Genomic DNA, 26,339 nt, shown 5'->3' with positions numbered 1-26,339 from the left:
AGTCCTTTGTAATTCCCCTTTACAAATGAGACTCATGTCCTATCTACTTCAGGAAGAATATCAATATATTACTTGGAATTACATAGATGTTGCCAACCACACATTGTTTCTTTCTTGATTGACGGATTAAGGAGTATAAAAGGACTCTAACTTTTCTGCTTAAAGTTTGTATGAAAACTAACTCTCCCCTCTCTTTCAAAAGCCTGGGGACTTCACCAAAAATAACTTCATTCATTCTTGCCCTAAAGAAGCTAACACCATCCTGGATTTGGTTGATTTGTAAAACTGTTATTTCCTAGCTGCTAGTGATTTACAGAAAAAGAAGAGACAAAAGAGTACATTATTCAGGTCCTAGCTGGATAAATTCACTAAAAAGTTTAAGAATATCCAGATTAAACATCTGAATTAAGAACATCTAGCAAAAGGTAACCCTAGCAATATGTCTTCCAGCTCACTTGACTTTATTCTTTTAAAGATCTGTAACACACTGAAGACAAAATGTTTCCGTAAGCCACAAACTTGCTTCCTAAAGTTTATCAAATGACTTTTTCTTATTTATTTATTTACTTACTTATTTACTTATTTATTTACTTACTTATCTGGTATAGTTTAATTCCTTCACAAGCCTTTCCATGGCTTTGAATACTTCAACAATCTTCTTCCAAGTCTTCCTGCTACTATGGGCGAGGGTGGATGAACTTCGGGAAAACACGTGCTTCACAGCGTTCCCTTTTGTTTTCTACATTCACCAAGAATGAACAGCTATCTTATTTCTTTATGTCACAGGATGAAGACATAGTTTAATTACTACGGGGGCTTCTAGTCAAGTACTATTCCTTCTGGTGGTAGCCTGCTAGTGTCTAGATGCATTAAAACCTGCCTGCACTCCACCAATTAACCATATGGTCTTTCTTGACAATGGTGAAAAGATGAGTCTACTGCCATTATAAAGTGAGCCCTGAGTTAGCTACAGATTTCTCAGTAGATCCAGTTGTTCTGTCTTCCTCAGAATGAGTAGTTTGTGACCACAGACAAAGAGAAAAGAACCCCCAAGTGACAAAATAGTAAATGTTCAGTCTAGTCCAGTCCAATAAGGAGAGCTAGCTTTGACTGGGGGTACTAGCAGACCCAATATATTCACCAGATTTATTTCACAGAAGGTCTCTTTGCTTTGGAGTATTATTTTCATTTTTGACCAACTCAACATTGTAAACCCAAAATCTGCCATCCACTCTATTTTCTGGCAATAACAGAATAGTTTAGTATTTAATAATAAGGGCAAAAAACTCCACTGAATTATTGACCAACTTTAATCATGATTTATCATCCTTCAATATTTGATCTCTGATAAAAAGGCTATTTCACTAAAGCAAAATTGTAAATAATGCAGAATAGCTGTTTGGCAAGCAAAGGAACACAGACCTCCCAGAAGTGCAATCAGAGAGAGAGGGGCTTACTTTCAGCACAAGCATCACCTACTGACATGTGAACAGAAGAGTTCTATGAGTGACAGCAACAACAATGTGGAGGCATGGAAGCACAAACATTTTTAAAAATCATTTTTTTTTCAGCCACTCTAATATGGGCACAGTACTTCAGAATCCATTTAATGATGAAAGAGATATATTAGATGGTCTTTGCATTTTAAACATTTACTGTTATTTTACACTTAATATAGTATAATACACCATATGTCTGGGAAACTATAGTTGCTATACCTTAAATTGAGAGCAATGAGAATGACAAATTGAAATGGGTGTAAATGTGTAAAAATAGCAACATAAGCAATCAGTACATACAGTATTTCTATTTTATTCATTGATGTTCAATGTCACCAGTTGACCACTTAAGGTATATAGTTTAAACAATAAAAAATACCTTATAATAATTCATTAAGTTAAACTGCTTCCTTAGAAAATGTATCAACTGACAGGAACTAGTTATTTAACCTAAGTCATTAAACTGTCTATTATCCCAACAACTACTTCACACATTATAATGTATTAGGTAATCTTGCTGAAATTAAAGGCACAGAGAAAGATGTAAGAAAGTTTGAAGAAGACAATTTAAAGGGGCTAAAATTCTGGACCCTCACTACAGAGTAATACTCAAGAAAGGGAATGAGTGTGCAAAGAGAGAGATTGTGGGGGATGATAAAAGGGACTTTTGAGTCTGCGCTCAGTAATGCTTACTATAGGGATGGATACGTGATGGAGAATGCTTAGGTGAAATTTTAAAGTGAGAGCATCTATTATGGTAAAGAGCACATTCAAACTGCTATTTCTAAAATTGCAAGATTAAGGTTAAACTAAAACTGGACTGTCTAAACTTTTAACTTCATCCAGTCAATGCTTATACTTCCTATCATTTGACAGTGGCTTCATGGTCTAAGGGATCACAGTTTGATAGTCTCATACCAATTTGGTGGGGCATAAGAAAAAAAGGCACAGAAAAATTCTATAAAGTATTCCCAGTGTCAGTACTGGAAATCAGAAATTCACCTTTTGTCTCAACCTCAAAATGATGGGTTTTTTTTTCTTTTAAGATAAAAGTATGGGCTCTATTTTTAAAGCGTAATTAACAAAACCACAATAATTAGCTTATTAGTTTAAAAAAATCTACTTTAACGTCCCTAGGAATCGGCTAATTAAAACCTGTGCTTGGTCCCTTTGTTTCAATTGGCTTTACAATACTAGTGTTCTTACCCATCACTAGTCTCTCACAATGGTATCATTAGCACTAAGATCCAAATAACAGTGCTGTATTTATGACTGCACTTTAGTTTACACAAAAGCAAAATTCTGAGAAGAGCATGAGTCATTATCCCCAGGGTAAAAAAAAAATGTTTCTTTGGTCAGAATATGAAACTTATTACTGAAACCAGTAATTTAGCCTAGAAATTCCTTTTCTGAATAAATGGAACAGAATGTTTCTTTTCTGTATTCGAACACTCCGAAACTAGCAGAACTGTCCATCTGTCTGCTTTTACTACTCTACATATCTGGTGTGTGGTGACAGAAAAACAACCTTTAATCTAACTATTTTCAGTACTGCTCTTTTGTTCTGTCCTGTCATAATCATAATGTCATCTTCCCAGGACAAAATACAGACAGACACACACACACACACACACATACACACACACACACACCTACCTCCCCTTCACTATTTGAGTAATCTATTACAAAGTCACTGCAATAATGTAGAGAACAGTCTAAAAGTGGATTATTTCCATAATGTTAAATGTTAGGAAGTTCTCAGGTTCGTATTCTATATCTTGTCTTAAAATATCTTCATAATTGAAAGGTAAAAGTTACAAAGGTAAGGAACTATTGATGTTTTAAATGATTTAAAATTTCCCCCAAATTTCCCCAATAAAAGTCAAAATAATCTTTCTAGGATATTTTCCTGGCCTCTTTTGTTTTTCTTGTTGGTACCTCTTACTCTGTTTATTCATGACACCACCACTCTCTCAATCTCCAAGGCTGGACCCTTTGGAGTTCTCAACTTCTCTTGCATGATGTCACTTCCACCCATTAAATCACCCTCAAATGCATCACTTTGGGGGGGGCATCTTCTCTATCACTTCTAAACCCTAATGAGTTCTCATATGGAACAATGACAGGTCTCTAATTCAACAAGCCTTCATAAAGTAATTGTTATCTATAAGACACTGGCAATTAAAGTGAAGGGATGACTGATGGAAAAGAAGAGGGAAAAGATCATTCATATGTGTATATAAATGAAGGTGGAAAGAATAGAGTTCTAATACCTTACAATCTGGAAAGCAGAATATAGTAACTACAGGACAAAGCGTATGTATGCGCTTAAGGGAAAGGTGCTTAATGAATGATAGGATTTCTGACTGGTACAAAATGAGCAGCAGTCTAAGTGCTGTATGAACTAAGGCAAAAAGCCGTGAAAGCACAGTATTTAGTTTCTTCCCTCCCCAATTAGTTAGCCAGTGTGAGGAATACTGGCTACCTAAAACATCTACCTAATCACATCACTACTCAATTAAAATAATACGGTGAATTTCTAGCATCTACAGAATATAGTTCAAACTCAAAGCCTCACCAACCATTACAACTATGCTCTCCCCACCTTACTCTTTTTCCCCCCACACTCCAAGCTCTAAGCTTTCTAGATCAATCATTTTCCCTTACAGATTTTTTTTGGTTTTGGAAAAAGGGTCCATGATCTTTCTCCTACCTCTATTCCTATTCATTGCCATTTCAATCATACCTATCCTTTCAATTCAGCCCAAATGCTTTCCATTCAGTCCCATTAAACCTGGTTTCTAATTCCAAATTAACTTCAGATTCATTTTGTTAAAGTCAAAACAAAGATCAAAGCAAAACTGGTATTTTGATTGAGAAACTCTGATTTCTACTAGTTTAGGGAGGCATACTTCCTATCCTACTATGTACTTACAGTTTTCTGTTTTTCAATGTTCCTTAGTAATAACTTTTTAATTGTACTGTAATTAACTCACAGTGAACTGCACTGTGTTCTTAACTGAGCTTAAGTGTTCAGTTTGATGACTTTCAACAACTTTTTATATCCATGTAACCACCATACAAACCAAGATATAGAACATATCTATTAACCCGGAACATTATTTCATGCTCTTTTCCAATTCATTTCTCTCTCTGCCCCTTGATTATCACATTTTGATTTCTGTAATCATAGGTCACTTTTGCAGGTTCTTGACTTCATATAAATTGAATTATACAGTGTATATACTATTTTGTGTTTGGCTTCTTTTGCTTAACATACTGCATTTGAGATTTATGCATGCTGTTGATATATGACCAATTAATTCTTTTTAATTGCCAAGTAGCAGACCAAAATATATTTCAGCTCATTTATCCATTCTCCAATTGTTGAATATATGAGCTGTTTCCAGTTTTGGCCACGAACATTCTTAGTTTTTTTGTTTTAGTGGACATATACCTTCACTTCTTTTGGTAAATACTCAGCAGTAAAACAAGGTATGCAGACTGACTACTTGTCCTTAAGAAGGCCTGCTTGCAAAGTTGGCCCTTGGCTGGTATTTAGGAAGTTGGATCAAGGAGTTTAGTGAATTCTTACTCCCTAACTGATAAAAGTGGCTCGCTGTGCCTAAACTGTTTATGAAAACAATATGGTTTATATTGAGTATCTGCTTGCCTTCTGGAATTTGGGTATGTGTTGGGCAGAAGGATCAGCCTCAAAACATTTGTGTGCTGAACCCAACAAGCTTTCCTGGTTGTCTACATTTCATACATGTTGTCTCAACTTCTTGCTGGGGAAATTGTCTACCTTGGGTGACTCCACTACAAAAGGACCCTTGGAAGCCTGCACGTAATCTCCCCTGGATTTCTCCCCATGTACCTTTTCCTTTTGTTGACTGTGGTTTGTACTCTTTGGTCATACATATGATTACACACCAAGTCCTATGAGTCCTCTTGGCTAGCAAACAAACCTGGGGATGGTGTTGGGGACCTCTCAATACATAAGGTAAACATTATGTTTACCTACCTACCAGTTCTCCAAAGTGACTGACCATTTTGCATTACTGCCAGCAATAAGTGAGAATTCCAGTTGCTCTTTATCCTCATAACTAGTTAGTGGTATCAGTTTTTCCATTTAAGCTATTCTAGTGGGTATATAGTGGTACCTCTACAAATTAAAACCATAGTGTTTTACTGTTTACTGATGACTAATGATGTTGAAATTTCTTCATGTGCTTACTGGCCATTTGTTTATCTTCTGTGAAATGTCTGTTTGAGTATGCACTTTTGTATTTGGTAGTTGATTTTTTATAATGTTGATTTCAGAGGTTCTTTATATATTCTGGTGTAAGTTCTTTTGTCACTTCTGTCACTCAGTAAAAACTGAGAATATTTTTTTTTCCCATTCTGTCTTTTGATGAGCAAAAAATTTTAATTTTGATAAAGTCTTACTCATCTTATTTTCTTTTATTACTGCTTCTTGTGTCTTGTCCAAGAAATCTTTGCCTTCTCAGTAGAGTTTTAAAAGATTGCTTCATGTAAGTTCTGCTATGGCTTACTAAGTTTATTTCTAGATAAGTGATCTTATTGTTAATTTTATAAATGAGTTCTTCTCATCCATTATATAATTGGTTATTGTTCATATAAAGGAAAACTATGGTTTATTTACATATTAATGGTATAATACCAAGAAGACATATGGGAAAAAAGTGGATAAATATGACTAAATAAAAGTAAAAGATTTTGGTCTGGCAAAAGTACCACAAACCAAATTCAAAGACCACTGGCAAACTGGTAAAGATACATTTACAACAGATAGGACAAAAGGCTAATTTATTTTTGGTAATTTACAAATAGTTTGGACAAGTCAGTAAGAAAAAGATGAATAAGAAAACATTGCAAATAGTTTGCAGAAAAGGAAATTTAAATGGGATAAGCTTAAGGCAATAATTTTATTTTATTTTATTTTATTTATTTATTTTTTTAATATATGAAATTTATTGTCAAATTGGTTTCCATACAACACCCAGTGCTCATCCCAAAACGTGCCCTCCTTAAGGCAATAATTTTAAAATGAAAATAAAAACAATGATATATTCCCATTTTTTACTTATCAGATTGAAAAAAAAATTAAGCTTGATGAAACCCACGACTGCAAAAATAGCACTCTTAGAAAGTTGGTGGAAATGTAAACTTTCTAGAAGACAATTCTAACAATATGATTAAATATTTATTTATTTTGAGAGAGAGAGAGAGAGAGAGAGAGAATGAAAGCAGGGTAGGTGCAGAGAGAGAGGGAGAGAGAATCTCAAGCAGGCTCTGCACTGCCAGCACAGAACCTGATGTGGGGCTTGAATTCACAAACTGTGAGATCATGATGTGAGCCAAAATCAAGACTTGGACATGTAACCAACTGGTCTACTCAGGCACTCCAATATGATTCAAAATTTAAAATGTACATATTCTTAGACTAGGCAATCTCCCAGTAGAAGTTATTATATGGATATATTTTGTACAAATTTACCAAAAAGCAGTTTAAAGAATATTCAAAGAGGCAATGTTCATGAAAGCAAAAACTGGAAACAACCTCATATTAATAGGGTAATAATTATGTAAATTATAGTAATGTAATTTATGAAATCCTACACAGCTATTAAGATGAATGATGTAGATCTATGTGTACTAATATGAAAAGAACACCAAAATACACAAGGAGGTTGAGGAAGAGCTGTAGAACAGTGTGCTTATAAAAAGGGAAGAAACAGGGGCACCTGGGTTGGCTCAGTTGGTTAAGCCTCCGACTTTGGCTCAGGTCATGATTTCACAGTTCATGAGTTCGAGCCCCACGTTGGGCTCTATGGTGACTGTGGAGCCTGGAGCCTGCTGCCAGTTCTGTGTCTCCCTCTCTCTGTCCCCCCCCTGCTCATGCTCTGTCTCTCTCTCTCTCAAAAATAAATAAAACATTAAAAACAATAAAAAAATCAGACTTCTGATTTCAAAATATCAGGGTAAAAACCTCTGTGCCTCCAATCACTCCCGAATAAGGTAAACAAACACCTTCTTTGATAAAGCCAGAAAACTGTAACCCTAAACCATAACATATAGACGGGCTAAAAAAAAAAAAAAAAAAAAAAGAGAGAGAGAGAATGCTCACTGAGATGAGGAATATTAAATTTAAGTGCCTATAGATAAGAAGCAAGCCAATTCTTAACCTCAGAAAGGTTTGGAGCTAGGAGATACCTGGAACTATTAGAATTCCAGGTTAAGTCCACTTAGTGTAGTCAATGACTTCCCAATCCTTCAGAACTCAGAAGGTAGAGTTTCTGGAAAAATTAAACCCAAGGGACTTTGGACTTAAATAGACACAGAAGTAGATAAGGGTAAAGTTGTGACTAAAACCAGAAGATTATAAGAAAGACTCGAAGCCCCTTTCTTCAGTATGGCTCAAGAGCACTTGCAGCTCTACACAGGAGATGATAAATTTTCTCCAGAAAAGGATCCAAAACTGACTAACCCAGAGAAAGATCATGACATTTAGGGATTTCCTAGAGCATGGTCCACCAACAGACAAGAGCTCTGCTCTCAAACTCTATTTTCCACCAGCCTTTAAATTCTTTTAAATATGAATGACAGTCAAAAATTCTTATGCATGTCAGGCAAGTCTCCAATACTAAAGACAGAGACCAAAACATCATAGGAGTGCTGAGAAACAATGATGGAACATAAAAAAATGTCAAGAAAACTAAGATATTCTAAGAGAAAATACTATTATCATTAACCAGATGAGCAATCAACAAGAAAAGAATAATTAGACAGAATAATTAGACAGGTAAGAGCTGAAAAAAAGTTCAATGAAAACTTGAAGTTACAGTCAAGGCAATTTTCCACAAGGCAGAAAAAAGAGAAAGAGATGAGTAATAGAAGGGAAAGGTAAAAAATTAGAAAAAGAAATCCAGGAAGTTTAATACCTGATTTGTAGGAATTCCAGAAAGACCAATGAAAACAGAGGTGAGAATATATCAAAAAAGGCAAAAAGTTTCCAAGAGCTGAAGGATGTTAAGTTGGCAGGAAGCAAGGACCTACATAGTGCACAGTACGATAAATGAAAAATACAATGCTTTAAAGTTTCAGAATACTAGGCATGAAGAGAATAAACACTTCCAAAGAGAAAAATAAATAAATAAAAGATCAGGAACCAGAAATGGCACTGGACCACTAAATAGCACAACTGGAAACCAGAAGAAAGAATACTGTAAAAATTCTGAGTAAAAATGATTTTCAATCTAGGATTCTACACTCATCTAAAATATCACATAATTGTAGGAGTAGAAAATGACACATCCAGGTATGCAAAAATCTCAAAAAATTTACCTCTCAGTTATCTCTTTTCAGGAAGCCACTAAAGGATACGCTCCTGTAAATGAGGGAATAAACCATGAAGATATAGGGTACAGAAAATGAGGCTGCAACACAGGAAGCAGGTGTAGGGAATTTCCAGGATGAGAGCAAAGAGAAGTCTTACCGAAACAGCTGTGAAACAGACCTAGGGAGCAGTCAAGATTAAATCAGAGAAACTGAAGTCTCTAGGAAGGTTATCTTTGGAAAATAACCAAACTATCTCATGGGTGAATGGTATTACAAAGAGGCTTGAAGCATGTGGGAAGAAACTCAGATATGATGGTTTAACTAAGCAAATTTTTTAAATGAGGTAATTAATTTAAACAATAAAAACAAAAATATTGTACCATAAAAGATATAATCACATGCACTATTTGTTTCATTACTGAATAATATTATGTGGTCATAATAATAAAAATACTAAGTGTATATTTAGCCAGAAATAATATACTAGGACATGAGATAAGGCAAAGTAAGGCATTAAAAGAGGTAAAATCATGTTATAAGAAGAAATTAATGGATGTCAAATATTGGTGGACCAAGAGATAGCACTATACCCCATTATTATAAGTGGTAAATATGAGCAGCTGAAATAGTTGAAAGTGGTTTTCCTGAAGAATTACTTAAGGCAAGACAAGTTTAGGGGACAGGATGGGAGGAAGGAGGAGTGGTAAACTTTTTAATTAATCTTTCAGTAGTAATTTAAAACAACATGATTGTATTTTTATTTATCTGAGGTAATTTAAAATTTGGTTCAATATGCCTTGGTAAATGTGTAACAGTTGTGAAAATTACCACCACAATCAAGTTAAAAACAGCTATCTACCCCTATAAGTTTTCTCCCTTTGTTGTCAATCCTCAATCTTCATTCTTACCCCAGGTCCTAGGTAACTAATAATTTGGTTTCTGTCTTTGTATGTTTTTTCTTATTCTGGAGTTTCACATAACTGAAATCATTCAGTATGCAATGTTTTGTGTCTAGCTTCTTTCACTTAGTAGGATGTTTTCATTTTTACCATTTATGTTTAGGTCTAGGATCCATTTTGAATGAATTTTTGGGGTTTAGTGTGAAGATTGTGTTAAGGATCTTTTTAAAAAATTCTCCAAATGCTCAGGTCACTATCTCAAGGGTTTGTGAGTTTGAGCCCCGCGTGGGGCTCTGTAGAAAGTTGCAGAGCCTGCCCAAGATTCTGTCTCCCTCTCTCTGTCTGCCTCTCCCTCTCTTTCTCCCTCTCAAAGTAAATGAACTTTAAAAAGTTTTCTCCAAAAAAAAAAAAAAAAAGTTTTCTCCAAATGGACATCTAGTTATTCTAGAACCATTTTTTGAAAAGATTATTCTTTCCCCCTTGAATTATATTAGTACTTTTGTAAAAAATCAATTATCCTATTAAGTATGGTTCAATTTCTAGATTCCAAATTTCCTCCATTCATCTATATGTCTATCGTTATGCTAATACTGAACCATTCTGATTACTGTAGCTTCATAGCAATTCTAAAAATCAGGTATTTTAAGTCCTTAGATGACTGTGCTTAAATTTTTTTTTGCTGCTACTTTATGCCTTTGCATTTCCATATAAATTTTAGAATCATTTTGCCAATTCCTATGAAAAAGACTGACAAGATTTTGATTGGGATTGCATTCACTCTATAGCTCAGTTTTATGAGAACTGCCACCCTAACAATATTTACTCTTTCAATTCAAAAACATGGTGTATCTCTCAATTAATTTAGGTCTTCTTTAATTTCTGTCGGCGATACTTTGTAGTTTTCAGTGTAAAGGTTTTGCATATCTTTTGTTGAATTCATTTCTAAGTAATTATACAATATTACCGTGGTTTTTTGTTTTTTAATTTCATTGTTGGATCATTCATTGCTAGTATGTAGAAATACAATTAGTTCTTGTTTATTAACAATCTTCTACAGCCTTGTAAATTCACATACTCATCCTTTTTTGCAGATTTCTTAGTACTTTCTATATACATGCCACCTTTGAATAATAATTTTACTTCATTCTTTCTATTCTGTATGTCCTTTCATTTCTTTTTCTTGCCTTACTGCACCAGCCATGACCTCCAGTGTAATACTGAATAAAAGTGGTGACAGCAAACATCCTTGACTTGGTCTTGATCTTAAAGTGGAAATGCATAAAATCATTCACCATGAAGTATGTTAATGGTTTTTTCATAAACATCCTTTATCAGGTTAAGGAGGGTGCCTTCAATTCCTACTCTGCTGAGAGGTTTTATTGTAAGTCTGTACTGAATTTTGTCATCTGTATCTACTGGGATGCAAATATATTTTTTTCAACTTTATCTTGGTAGCATGGTATATTACATTGAATTGATTTTTTGGAAGCTAAACCAGCCTTGCATTACTAGGATAAATCCCACATGGCTATGATGTATTATTTTTTTTATATACTGCTAGATTTAACATGCTAATATTTTGTTAAGGGTTTTTGTGTCTTATGTTCATGAGGAATATTGGCTACTATTTTTCTTTTCTCACAATGTCTTCATTTGGTTGTGGTAACTGGGTAATGTTGGCCTCATAAAGTGAGTTGTGACATTTTTTACTCCTGTATTTTTTGAAAATTTCTGTAGGACTGGTATTTTTAATTCTTTCATGTTTGTCAGAATTACCAGCTATGCCTTCAGGGTCTGGATTTTTTTTGTTGTTGGAAGGTTTTAAATTACTAATTGATTTTCTTTATGTAAGTCTATTTACATTTTCTATTTCTTCTTGAGTCCATTTTGGTCATTTGAATTTTGCAAGGAATTTTTCCACCTCATCTAAGTCATCAAATTGGTTAGTGTAAAGTCGTTCATAATGTTCCTTTATTATATTTTTCAGTATCTATAAAATAGATACTTAATATTGTTAATTTGCATCTCCTTTTTTCTTGATCATTCTAGTTAAAGGTTTGTTAATTTTATTGAACTTTTTAAAGAACCAGCTTTTCACTGATTTTCTATTTCCTTGATTTGTGCTATGATCTTTATTATTTCCTTTCTTTTACTTATTTTGGGTTTAATTCACTCTTTCTTTGCTAGCTTCTTAAAGCAGCAGCTTAGATCATTGATTTTAGACCTTTCTTTTCTAGTAGGTCTTTAAAGCTACAAATTTCTTTGTTAGCACTGCTTTAGCTATATACTGATTATTTTCATATGTTGTTGTATTTCTATTTTCATTTGGTAAAAATATTTCCTAATTTCCCCTGTGAATTCTTCTTTCACCCATGGGTTACTTAGAAATGCATTATTTAATTTCTACATATTTGGGGATTTTCCTTATTTCTTTCTGTACTGATTTTTTTGTATTGATTTTTTAATTTAATTCCTTGTGGTTGCAGAACACAATGCATAATTTCAATTTTCTTATATTTAATAATACATTTTATGTGTGTGGGTCAGTAGATGGCTCATTCTGATGAATGTTTCAAATCCACTTTGAATGCATTGGGTATAATTTATTGTAGATGTCAATTAGGTCAACTTGCCTTACTCAAGTCTTATTTATCCTGTTTTTCTGCCTACTTATCCTACCCATTGTTGACAGAAGTGTACTAAAATCTCCAACACTAAATGTTGAACCATTTCTCCTTTCAGTTTTGTTGGCTTTTTGTTTCCATGTATTTTGTGCCTCTGTTACACTGATATACACTTAGAATTTTTATATTTTCCTGTTGTATTCATTCGCTTATATTTATGAAATGTATCTCTCTGTCTCTAGTATTACTCTTTATTCTAAAATATATCTTCACTGGTATTATTATAGTTACTCCCAGCATTCTTGTGCCTGTTTCCTATGGAGGAGAATCACCCAACCTCATCATTCTGTGATTACTGGAAGATGCAATTATTTTAATGATGAAAATTAAATACAAATTTAAAAAGGGAATATAATGATAGACTCAGAATATACTTTTAAAAAGAAAATGTTGATTATAATTCTACACTAATAAAATGAAAAAATACAGATTATATTCCTTTATCCTCTTCTATTTCCCCCTGCCCTAGAATTAATCACATGCTATTAACATTGGCTACACTTGGAGGGCAGGATATGAATGGGAAGTTAGGATACAGAAATGCATATACAAAATGAAAAGCAAAATTTTCAAATAATAATTTGTCTCCTCCTTTGTTATACTCATTTTCTTTCCCTTGTCTAACTGTATCAGTGTTGCACACCAACACAAATAAGAGAAGTTATTGATTGTTCCTTATGTTATTCATAACATGAATGGAGTGTGAATCTTTCATTATTAAGCCTGACTAAAGCTTCTGGTTTGGGACATTTACTATTTAGTATGTCAAGTCATCTTTTACTAAGGTTATGTGTTTATGTGTGAGTGATTAAGAAAATGTATGTGTACATGCACGTTACAGATTTCCTAGTGTTAATATGACCCATTGTAGGGGCGCCTGGGTGGCTCAGTCGGTTAAGTGGCTGACTTCGGCTCAGGTCATGATCTCACAGTCCATGAGTTCGAGCCCCGCATCGGGCTCTGTGCTGACAGCTCAGAGCCTGGAGCCTGCTTCAGATTCTGTGTCTCCCTCTCTCTCTGACCCTCCCTCGTTCATGCTCTGTCTCTGTCTCAAAAATAAATAAACATTAAAAAAAATTAAAAAAAAATATGACCCATTGTATTTCTAGAATAAATGCCATTTGATTGGGCAGTGTGCAGGTGTATGTTTTCACAAACTATTCAATCCATTAGCTAATACTTTACATAAGATAATTAACACCTGAAGTGAGGCTGTAGTTTTCTGTGTGTGTGTGTGTGTGTGTGTGTGTGTGTGTGTGTGTGTGTGTGAAAGAGAGCCTTTAAAACAGTCTAAGAAGTTTCATAATAGCTTTTATTATACTGAGTGTTTAAAAAGAAGGATAATGAGGGGACACTAGCCTAGTAGGCATTAAAGCTTCAGTTATAAAAATAGTATATATAGTATTGGCTGATGCAGATCCAGAGAACAGAACTCAGTACAGCAATGAACACAAGTAGTTGCTGCAATTTTGTATGGGGAAAAAAAAACCCAGAATTTCTAAGTGAGGTAAAAGGATAGATTATTTACTAGATGATCCTGATAGCCACTTGGAGGGGGAAAAAGTTTAATTTTTACTGCTTTAAGATAAAGAAAACTTTAAAATGTTTCTGAGTAAAACAAAAGACTTGAAGGAATGGAGAAACGTATCATGTTCTTAGATAGAAAGACTCAAATTCATAATGATGTCAGTTCTCCCTTAAATAATCTATACATTTAACATGATCCCAATTAATACTAGTATGATTTGTGTGTGCAGAACTTATTATGCTGATTCTAATGTTAAAAAAAAAAAAAAAGAAAAGCAGAAAACTCAGGAGAGAGGAGGGAAAAAAGAAAGGAGATAAAAGGGGCTAGTCCTACCAAATATTAAAATATATAATAAAATCACAATAATTACATGGTTAAGATGTTCATAGCAATAGAACAGAAAATTTAAAATAGACACAGAATGTATTATAAATAAGGATGTCATTTCAAATCAATAGAGGAAAGACCATTTGTAATAACTGGCTGGACACTTGAAAAAAAGAGAGGGTTCCCAACTTACATTCAGATAAATTCTACTTAGAATAACAATCACAATGTAAAAAAAAAAAAACAAAAAAACATAAAAATACAGTAAGAACACGTGAGATGACCCTTCTACATATAAGTCTTTCCTAAGTGAAACCAAGATGCCATAAAAAGATTGATAAATCCAATTATACAGAAACAAAAATTCCTGTATGTAGTCGAAAAATACCATAGGCAAAGATAAAAGATAAACTAGTAAAAATTATTTGCTACTCATATAATTAACAATGGGAGAAATCCCTACTGTATATATAGGAACAACCCAATAAAAAATGGACAGAAGGATATGAACTGAGAGTTCACAGAGAAAGAAATGCAAGTTGCCAAAAAATATCAGATAATTACTCATCTTTATTCATAATAAAATGCAGATTAAATGATCTATCTCACCTACTGGATTTTCAAAATTAAAAAAAAACTGCTAAAACACAGAGCAAAAGAAACATATTGAAAATAAGGGGTAAACAGATGTAAGATGAATCAAAGAGGTCCAACAACCAAATACTTGTTATTCCAGAAGAAATAAGAGAAAAATGGAGAAAGAAAATTAAAGAAATAAAAAACATATGAGCTGGAGAGACCTACATGTTTAGATTAAAAGAGACAACTGAGCAGAATAAATGGAAAAAAAAAATCCTGCATACTATATGATAAAAGACAAAGATAAGAGCCTAAAAGCTTTTACAGGGGGGAAAATAGGTAATAGGTAGTATGTAAAGGGACAATTATCCGACTGGCAACAAACATTCTTCTCATTAATAACCGTGGTGAATATTATATAGGTGAAACACTGGATGCTAACTGCACTGGAATTAAAAAAATAACAAGTGAAAAACTATGCAGTAATTAAAATCTGTTGGAAAACAACTGACCAGGAATTCTATGCTCAGCAAATTATCATTGTAAAGAAAAAAAATAAAGGTATTTCCACGGGTTTTCCTTCCATGAATCAATTCTGAGGGACCTGATTTATTATTCTAGCCAACCACAGATGGAAGTCAAGAAAGAAGATATCCTATACTAGAAATGGTGGAACTGACCCAGTGGCCAAACAACATAAATAATAAGAAAAAGCAATCCTAGGATAAAGTTTTATCAATTGTAGGAAGAAATAAACCCAAGCTAGAAGATGAAATCTGTATGGCCCAAGTAAAAAATATTCAGGAAAAAGAATACAACTGGCTCTAAGCAACAGATAAGGAAATTGAGGAGTTATTAGTGGTATTAAAGACATGTATATAGAGTGTACATGACTATTTTTTACAATAGAAAAAAAAGGCAATTGGAAACTTTGGGGAAAAACTCAAAATATGTAATAAAATTATGCTCAAAATATGAAGCAAAACAGCACAATTTTGAGAAACTTATACAGTGTATGAAAAGAGGAACCAAGTGACTGGAATGCTAAAAATATTCTTTGTGTGGCTCATGATGTTGAACACATAAAGAAATCTAATCCTAGGGTTCTTAGTTGTGGAATGAAACATTTTTACATAATCATTTTAATATAACTAACATTAGTTTCAACTATTAAAATCTACCTATAGTCAAAACATAAGCAGGGTTAAGTATGGTTGTAGAATAGAATGTAAATGTTACCATTACTTGACAATGTAAAATTTGTATAACATTTGTATAACATGGTGAAAGGGTAGGAAAAGACTTGAAAGGAAAAATAGAATAATATTATCATTGTCTAACATAGTGGGGAATCAGGGCTATTACTTAAAGTTGACATGACACAAAATAGACATTTGACAGGGGCATCTGGGTGGCTCAGTCAGTTAAACTTCCAACTCTTGATTTTGGCTCAGGTCATGATTTCACGGTTTGTGGGTTCGAGCCCCACACTGGGCTCTGTGCTGACAGCATGGAGCCTGCTTGGGATTTCCTCTCTTTCTCTTTCTGCCCCTACCCTGCTCTTCTCTCTCTCAAAATAAGTAAGTAAATTTAAAAAGAAAATGGAGATTTGAGTATATTAAAAGTAGAAAGATAGCAAAAGCTAAACAAACAGAGAATCGGATAGTGAGATGCTGATTAAACATGGTAACAAAATTAAGAAACAAAATTTCAAAATGAAATTAAAATGCTCAAATTTACTTTAATAATCTTCAAGACCAGTGGCTATTTATAGAGGCAGTTTTTCAAATTCTCTAATGCTCCTATTATTTACCAATGCATATATTTCAACTTAATATTGGGGAGGGTTACTATAGGTATTTGCTTTTTATAAACATCCTTGAGAAACTGAGGAACTCTATTTGGAAATCTTTATAAGGTATAACAGTTTTTCAAGTGTTTAGTGTATGTCAAAGTATGGTACCCTAATTTCCATTTTCTTGATTTCAGTTCCAGAAATATTGGCAGAAAAAGTAAAAAGCTGACAGCTGGGTATAAGGATATTACAAGATGACTCTAATTATCTAAAATGTTTCTTTTAAAAGAACAGTTGCTACTAAATATTTCATTGCTAACATTTGGTTGAAGCCATAGCTATGTGTATTCTATGGCACACTGGATCTGAACCTTGCAGCTGGTGGTTGATTTCCATCAACACCTTAAGGCTGAAGTCTACAGCAAGGCTAAACACATTTAAACTATGAAAATGGAGCTTTAAAAAATATGATGGAGAGGTGTCTGGGTGGTTCAGTTAGTCTTTCAATTTCGGCTCAGGTCATGATCTCGTGGTTTGTGGGTTCAAATCCTGCATCAGGCTCTGCGCTGACAGTGCAGAGCCTGCTTAGGATTCTCTCTTTCTCTCTCTCTCTCTCTCTCTCCCCGCCCCCCAACCCCTCCCTCATTCCCTCCCTCTCTCTCTCTCAAAATAAATAAATAAACTTAAAAAAATATGACAGAAACCTACTTGAATACTTATACATATATAGATAACTTTTTGTCTTAGTTGTTGCAGAAAATGTTACCGACATAAATGTCAGCTGAATTTAATTAAACCAGCATTTGTGGAAACCCCATCAGGTACTATAATATGGTTTCTGCAAGGGATACAAATAAGCATCACGAAGTAGAGCATACAGGGTTGGATGTGAAACAGGGACAAAGAGCTTAATATCCAATAACCAGTTCTTAATCTGGAGGGATAGGTTTTATTTTATAAAGAGTATGATAAAAAAGTTTATTGAAACATCCTTTTTTGTTTATTTTTGAGAGGGAGAGAAAAAGAGAAAGGGAGAGAGAGAGACAGAGCATGAGTGGGGAAGGGGTACAGAGTGAGGCAGACTCGGAATCCAAAGGAGACCCCAGGCTCTGAACTGTCAACACAGAGCCCAACACACGGCTCAAACTCAGGAACCAGGAGATCATGACCTGAGCCAAAGTCAGACGCTTAAATGAATGATCACCCAGGAGCCCCTATTGCAACATCTTCTGCCCCAAACATGATCAACTGATAGGTGAGTGGAGGGGGATGCTTAAAAAAGGGATGTGTTTGTGTGTAATTTTACTATGACAGTCTACCTTTCCTGTAAGGACTAGAACCAGAAGAGAAGCCAGGTTATCTTGGGGGTGTGAATCTTAAGTCTGTAAACTCCCAAGATGGGTAACTAAGCAAATACTTAAGACCTCATTTTTCTCACTGAAAAGTGGAACTAATCACTCCTCCCCCATCTTTACTAGATTGTTAATTACATGACATACATGTATTTTAGCAATTATTATGGGTCAGGCTTATGCTAGAAGTAAAAGATAAATAAAATGACATCCCTAACTTCAAAAGGCTTATCATCTATTGAGGAAGACAGATATGTAAATAAGTAAGCAAAACTTAGTACAGTGTGTGCATGCTGTAATAAAGAGGCCATAGGAAACAGAGGAGGGAGAGACGGACTCTGTCTAGGAGAGCTGAGTCCAGGAATACTTTACATAGTTTACACAGAAGCTCAAGGTAGTGTGCCAGGTCAACAGGTTATTGGGTAGGAACAGCCATAGTGAAAGGGGCTCTGAGCAGCAGAAACAGGATGAGCTTGATGAGCACAGGAGTCCAGAAAGGCCTAGGTGAGCTGAGGCAGCTCACAGTGGCTAGACTGCAAGGTGTTCAGTGGGAAAGTACAGAAACTATATACAGAAAAGTGGGCTGGTGCGGAATTGTGAGACTGATAGTAAATTAATGAGATTGCACTTTATTCCAAGGTCACTGTTCCTCAAAATTCTGTCCTGGGATCACATGTATAGGACCAAGAATAGGAAGTCTTGTTAAAAATGCATGTTCCAGGACCAGAGATGCACTGAATCAGATTTTCTGGAGTCTGGGTAATTTACATTTTGGGAGGGGGGATAATTTACATTGTAACAAGTTCCCCTGGTGATTCTTATACACCCAAAGCTTGAGAAGCAGTAATGTAGGCCACAAGGAACTACTAAGCTTTAAGCAGATCAATTTTGTATTTTAGGATGAGTGATATTTTGGCAACTGTGTGGAAGCAGTGTCAATCTCTCCCCTGTTCTCTTCCACAGAATCTATTTATTATAGCACATTCATGAAATTCTGCTAGTTATTTACATGTCTGATAATTCTGGCAGCAGTGTGGAAAGTGAAAGTGGAGAGACTAGTTGGGGTACTTTAGTGATACAGGAAAGAACTAAAATAAGGCAGGGACTATGAGAAAAAATGACAATGAAATCAAAAGCCATTTCTAAGAAAGAAATACCCAAGATCTGATGGTTAATTGAATTTTGGTGGGCCAGAGAGTTTGATAAAGTCAAGGTTAACAGAAATTCTTAGCTTAGCAAGTAATGATGTCATTAACAGAAAAGGATCATATAAAATACAATTGTGAAAACATTTTGAAAACTGGAAATCTGAGTGTAAGATATTAATCAGGTTCCTTTCTAGAGCACTTCCCACACTTCTCCTTTTCTTAACTTAGATGTGGATTATATTCATATTTCTTTCAATGTAAAAGTAACTCATGCTTATTATAGAAATTCATTCACTTAAAAACCGACTGAAATGTCTGTTAAGATCTGGGACTCTGCCCTGTACCTACTTAAAATGCAATGGTGTACAGATGAATGAGGAAACAAAACAGTGAAAAATGCATCTGAGACAACCATTATTACCATTTTTTATGTACTCACGGGTTTTTTTTTCTATGAATATTTTTTAGTTCATTTTTTTGGTTTATATAGTTGTGCTCATATAGTATAATGATTTTTATCTTGTTTTTTTCACTTCAAAAACATTTCCTCAAATTATTGCAAATTTCTCATACACAATAGTGATCTATGACCACCTATTTCTATGGAAGATATAACTGAATACATTTTTACTTACTGAATACTTAAGCTGTTTTAAAATTTCCATTATTATATAAAAAACCATAAAATACCTAGGAATAAATCTAACCAAAGAGGTGAAAAATCTATACACTGAAAACTACAGAAAGCTTATGAAAGAAATTGAAGAAGACACAAAAAGATGGAAAAAGATTCCATGCTCCTGGATAGAAAGAACGAATGTTGTTAAAATGTCGATACTACCCAAAGCAATCTACATATTCCATGCAATCCCTATCAAAGTAATACCAGCATTCTTCACAGAGCTAGAACACATCATCCTAAAATTTGTATGGAACCAGAAAAGACCCCGAATAGCCAAAGCGATCTTGAAAAAGAAAACCAAAGCAGGAGGCATCACAATCTCAGACTTCAAGCTATACTACAAAGCTGTAATCATCAAGACAGTATGGTACTGGCACAAGAACAGACACTCAGATCAATGGAACAGAACACAGAACCCAGAAATGGACCCACAAACGTATGGCCAACTAATCTTTGACAAAGCAGGAAAGAATATCCAATGGAATAAAGACAGTCTCTTCAGCAAGTGGTGCTGGGAAAACTGGACAGCGACATGCAGAAGAATGAACCTGGATCACTTTCTTACACCAGACACAAAAATAAACTCAAAATGGATGAACGACCTCAATGTAAGACAGGAAGCCATCAAAATCCTCGAGGAGAAAGCAGGCAAAAACCTCTTTGATCTTGGCCACAGCAACTTCTTACTCAACATGTCTCTGGAGGCAAGGGAAACAAAAGCAAAAATGAACTACTGGGACCTCATCAAAATAAAAAGCTTCTGCACAGCAAACAACCAGCAAAACTAAAAGGCAACCGACAGAATGAGAGAAGATATTTGTATACGACATATCAGATAAAGCGTTAGTATCCAGAATCTTTAAAGAACTTCTCAAACTCAACACCCAAAAAACAAATAATCCAGTGAAGAAATGGGCAAAAGACATCAATAGACACTTCTCCAAAGAAGACATCCAGATGGCCAACCGACACATGAAAAAATGCTCAACATCACTCATCATCAGGGAAATACAAATCAAAACCACAATGAGATACCACCTTACACCTGTCAGAATGGCTAACATTAACAACTCAGGCAACAACAGATGTTGGTGAGGATGCGGAGAGAAACGATCTCTTTTTCATTGTTGGTGGCAATGCAGACTGGTGCAGCCACTCTGGAAAACAGTATGGAGCTTCCTCAAAAAACTAAAAACAGAACTACCCTACGACCCAGCAATTGCACTACTAGGCATTTATCCAGTAGGTGTGCTGTTTCGAAGGGACACATGCACCCCCATGTTTATAGCAGCACTATCAACAATAGCCAAAGTATGGAAAGAGCCTAAATGTCCATTGATGGATGAATGGATAAAGAACATGTTGCATATATATACAATGGAGTATTACTCAGCAATCAAAAAGAATGAAATCTTGTCATTTGCAACAACATGGATGGAACTAGAGGGTATTATGCTAAGTGAAATCAGTCAATCAGAGAAAGACAAAAATCATAGGACTACACTCATATGAGGACTTTAGAGACAAAACAGATGAACATAAGGGAAGGGAAGGGAAACAAAAATAATATAAAAACAGGGAGGGGGACAAAACAGAAGAGACTCATAAATATGGAGAACAAACAGAGGGTTACGGGAGGGGTTGTGGGAGGGGGGATGGGCTAAATGGGTAAGGGTATTAAGGACTCTACTCCTGAAATCATTGCTTCACTATATACTAATTTGGATATAAATTTTAAAAAATAAAAAATAAAATTAAAAATTTTCATTATATATGATGCTGCAAAAATGAAATTATGGGATCAAAAGGTATGTTAATTTTAAAGGCACAAAAATTGCTGACTTGTTTTTTTCCAAAAGTGTTCAATCAATTTAGACTGCCAAAAGAAATATACGAACAAGCACATTTCATGGTATATTCACCAGCAACAAAACCATTAGAAAAATTTCCTGGTAACTCAAAAAGTAAAAATATATCACTGCAACTTAAAAGTTTCACTTCTTTCATCATCTGTCAAGGAGAAACATTTCCCCATTTTCTTTTATTTTCACTTTAGTAAATGAACCTGTTTTCTCAAGTTCTTTGCTCATTCATGTACATTGAACTTGGTGCTTTTGAAAGCATTTGTAGGAACACCTTAAAATTTAAAGGTAAACATTTGGCTTTCTGCAACTGTGAAGTTGGAGAGATCCTGGCCAGGCCAAGGATGTTGGATCTTATTGGTCTCCCAGCCGTTCAACCCTTCCCTGGAGCCCCAATAAAATTAGCTGATCCACATAAACAAATAGAGATAAACCTCTGTCTGCTACATATTTGCAAATTTCTAATCCCAGTTTGCACATCTTTAATTTATTCATTTGTATTGGGGGGAGGGAGGTGGGAGAAAAGGACAAAATAAATGGCAATGTTCTGAGTCAATGTAATAAATTTTCCCTTCATGAGTCCTTCCAGTTCTTTAAAGTTTGGAAGGTATTTCCCCATTCACATAATTTTTTTTTTTTATTTTTAAAAAATGTTTTATGTATTTTTGAGGTGAGGGGGAGGGTAGGAAGAGGGGCGGAGAGGGAGGGAGACAGAGGATCTGAAGCAGGCTCTTGTGCTGACAGCAGAGAGTCTGACACTGGGCTCATGACTGGGAGATCATGACCCCAGATGAAGTCAGACGCTTAACTAACGGAGTCACACAGGTGCCCCCACATAAAATATCTTTCTTAAATGAAACTAGCATAAGGATATTTACTCTTTTTCATCTAACTCTTCAATTTACCTTGAATTTATTTTGGTATATAAGATGACAGAAAGATTCAAATTTATTTTGAATACTATTTACTACTCTCAAAAACATGCACTGAATGTCTTCCTTTTTCTGATTTCTGATGATTCTTTTATTATATTTAGAATATATATTTCTGGGATCTCAATTCACTTTCACCAACTTTACTATCAGTGCTATGCCAGTACCCTACTCTTTTATTTATTATAGTTTTACAGCGTGCTTTGATATCTGATAGGGCCACAGGGTTATTAGCTCTCTGGCACTGTTCTTGGTTTTTCACCCAAGTTATCTCATTTTTACCTCTAGTTTCTTGGACAAAACTAAGAATTATCTTGTTAATTTCTCAAACATATTAAAAAAAATCAGAATTGTGCTAAACCTCAACCTCTAAGTTAACTTGAGAAAAACGGATATTTGTTAATAGTTGGGGCTTCCCATTCAGGCACATGATGTTTTTCTCCCTGCAACCCCCAACCCCCCACCCTGTGCGTATCCCAGTAATTTTCAGGTTTCTCCACAGGGGCTCACACATTTCTTATTAACATAATTTTATATTTTCTGTCCTTGTTATAAGCGACTTTTTCTACCATATTTTCTAAACAATTACTGCTATTATAAAGGAGAACTACTGAGTTTAAAGTATCTTCTTAAATCTAGTTACTCTACCTTCCTATTAATAAGTTCTAATAACTTCTCAGGTGACTCTTGGTTTTCCCAGGAATGCAATCATACCACCCAAAAATGGGATTGTAGAGCTTTTTTTTTTTCCCCAGTATTTACTACTCTGCATTCTAATTCATTTCTTATTATATTGGTCAGAACATCCAGAGGAATATTATATAATAATGTAGTGATAACAGGTCTCTGAGTTTTAAACACTCATTGCTTCTCTAGTGTTTCACTATCAATTTTTACTTTAGCTTTTAGTTTGGTATGTTTGTTAAGGAAACTTCTCTTTATTTCTGGCTTTTAAAGGGACAAAAGGAAATTATTATTTTCTTTTCCATGTTTACCGATATGTTTACTTTCCTTATCAGATATATTGACCTATATATTATAAAATTTCATATTTACCCATCTTTGCATTCTTAGATATTTGATAATCATAAAAGACTTAATATACTTAATTATTTTTATTTCTATTTTATTCATAGCTATTTGAGTTCTGCATTCATAAAGTTTGCACAGGCTCATTTCTGGAATACAGCACCCTGGAAACATCTCTTTCAGTCACTAGCCATCTAGTGACAACTTTTCAGGCTCACAAAACCTAAGTAGCTTGTTCAGTGTCATGTGGTTGGCAGGCAGGTTAGATATTCTGGTTCTGATCTAGAATTATAAGCAAATGTCCCATTTCAGTGCATCAACCCTTTATTCTCCCCCAATGTGAGAGAGAGCATCTCTTTTCAGCCCTTATCTTCTGGACAGCTAGAAAGACGGGCACATGGCAGCTCAGGGTACACTCTTCTCTTCTAAGACTCTAGGGGAAGTTCCACCTCTCCACACAGATCATTCAAAAAGTGGGTGTTTGTACAAAGGGAATGAATATTCCATAAGGAGGTGAGAGTAACATGGAGACATGTTACCTTATTTATATATGTCCTGTCTTTTTCCCATTTCCCTAGGTGAAAGTGTTAACAGAAACCTACTCAGAGTTTTCATAAAATAAATTCTGTGTAACATGGCTGAGTTTCCTTCAGCAAAATAAGTAGTTAATTCTTAACTTTAATTCCTAGGTTAATCACAATGACACAGTATGGCAATGAACGCTTGGTTAGTACTAGGGCAGTCCACGGTCATGTTTTGTTTTGTTTTTGGTTTGTTTTTTTCATTATGCATACCACCCCCTAGAAGAGACGAAATTCTATATGTAGTTTTACACATATAAAAAAATGTTTGAAAGTATGCTTAGTAATTCTTTAAAAGTAACAATGAAAAACTTTGAATAACTGTGCCAAAATTATAGATCCTTTGTAAAGCAATCCCCATATAAATTAATTATAACAATTCATGTAGTTTTAAAAAGTACATGGACTTTATTGTTTACTATCAACCTGGTGAATGAGAAATACAGACAATAGGATCATCAACTTGAGAAGAATAAGTTATGGTGTGTGACCATCAAGAGCAGTCTAAATTGCTAAAACTTAAGACGTGAGAAAACATAAACACGTATCTTTACCAAAAACTTAAATATGAACTAATACTCTCATTTATGTAAAGTGCCAATACGATGATGCCACAAAAACTTGTATCAACGATGCCAGGTAGGTAACTTAGTAATTAAAAGCAAAGAATTAGAGCCTGAACTCATGTTAAAATCAAAACACATGGTTGTTTTCCTTATTTTCACATACATGACTTGTAAGGTTTATACAATGTCCAATGAGTACAAACCAGGTAGCAAACAAAATGATATATAAAAAGAGTAAATACTGTATTTAATAAAGACTTCATAACAAGTATCATGGGTAAGTGAAATATAAGCAGCTTCCAACATGACATAAGAATTCTATAAAAGTTTTGTAACATAGGGACTATATGACAATAGGACACAACTACAGACTTTAGTGCATGAGGGAGGACAAGGAAAGGAAATGACTGGTAGCATGAAACAAGTGCTACTTCAATGGCTATTGAATGCTATTAAGATATCTGCCAGGGATTTTGAGATTCCAGGAATTGACAGGGAAAAATCAATCCATGGGAACATCAGACTAGATGTGAAATATGTACATCCATTTCTTAGTATCTTCTGCCCATCAATACCTCATTCCCATCAAGCTAAATCTCCATGTGCTAACTTCTCTTAGGAGTCGGTGTGAAACACAATTCAGATTCCTAGAGTTAGAATGAAATTTTAAGTTGTAATAGAACAAAAAGAACATTACTGCTTAGTAATCAAGAAACTTGTTAGAAGGCAGCCTTACTGTTCACTCTCTAGAGACTGGATCCATTAGTAAATCCTCAGAATGGACAAAATTCAATTCACTACATAATGTTAAAGCCCCCAAATAAACTGATGAATAGGACACAGTTTGTGCTCTCAAGGAGTTTACAAATATTTGTTGAGTGTTTACTACCAACTAGGCACTGTCAAAAAACTTTAATGTATTAGTCATTTAATCCTCAGTACAATGTTATGATGTAGGTATTGTTATCATCCCTCTTTTACAAACACGGAAATATGTGTTAATAACCCAGAGAATATTTAACCCAGACAGGGTAAATAACTTGCTTTAAGCTAAAAAAACTACTAATCTCCATAGTCTGGCTCCAGAGCACATGCTCTTAACCATTATGACGTATATTTTGGAGAAAGAAAACTAAAGAAGCCTAAGTACACTAACTGTATTTTGTGAATATTCGAAGACTGTCCTGCCTTCAAATATCCTCCTGTCAAATTACTTACCTTCATTTTGATTGGGGAAAAAAATTATTTGCAGGAGAAATGTACTAATTTACATGCTTAATATTTATACTCAACAAAAAGACCACAGCATGATACATTTAACTGTTTTAGTCATCTACATTAGTAGATACATTTAACTATACAATAATAGTGTCCATGAACATTATTACATGGCTGTAAAAATTACTACCTTTTATTGTACAGAATTAGTGAAATTGAATTTGAGGAAATCTGGAGTCCCATAATATCATTAAGAAATTTGAAAGTTGGTCATTTCTAGTGCACAGAAAATGAAC

General features: G+C 34.5%; 1 protein-coding gene across 3 annotated transcripts in view; it reads right to left on the bottom strand.

Moving 5' to 3' along the window:
- PIK3CA (phosphatidylinositol-4,5-bisphosphate 3-kinase catalytic subunit alpha) overlaps nt 1-26,339 on the bottom strand; it is an 81,610-nt gene that overhangs the window by 46,382 nt on the left and 8,889 nt on the right. The window contains exons 1-2 of one of the 3 annotated variants that reach the window (XM_086674768.1): nt 3,445-4,091; nt 596-3,408 (exon numbers count right to left, since the gene is read on the bottom strand). The exons of 1 other annotated variant lie outside the window; for it this stretch is intronic. The gene's annotated coding sequence lies outside the window, so the exon portion shown is untranslated. Of the gene's footprint in view, nt 1-595; nt 4,092-26,339 lie in introns of those variants that run through there. One more of the 3 variants, XM_086674767.1, reaches the window with a different exon arrangement.

This window comes from Puma concolor, chromosome C2 (assembly GCF_028749965.1).
Source record: "Puma concolor isolate L17-30 chromosome C2, mPumCon1.1.hap2, whole genome shotgun sequence".
Taxonomy (NCBI): Eukaryota; Metazoa; Chordata; class Mammalia; order Carnivora; family Felidae; genus Puma; species Puma concolor.
The sequence above is the reverse complement of the archived record's forward strand: the minus strand, read 5'-3'. Positions and strand labels throughout refer to the sequence as shown.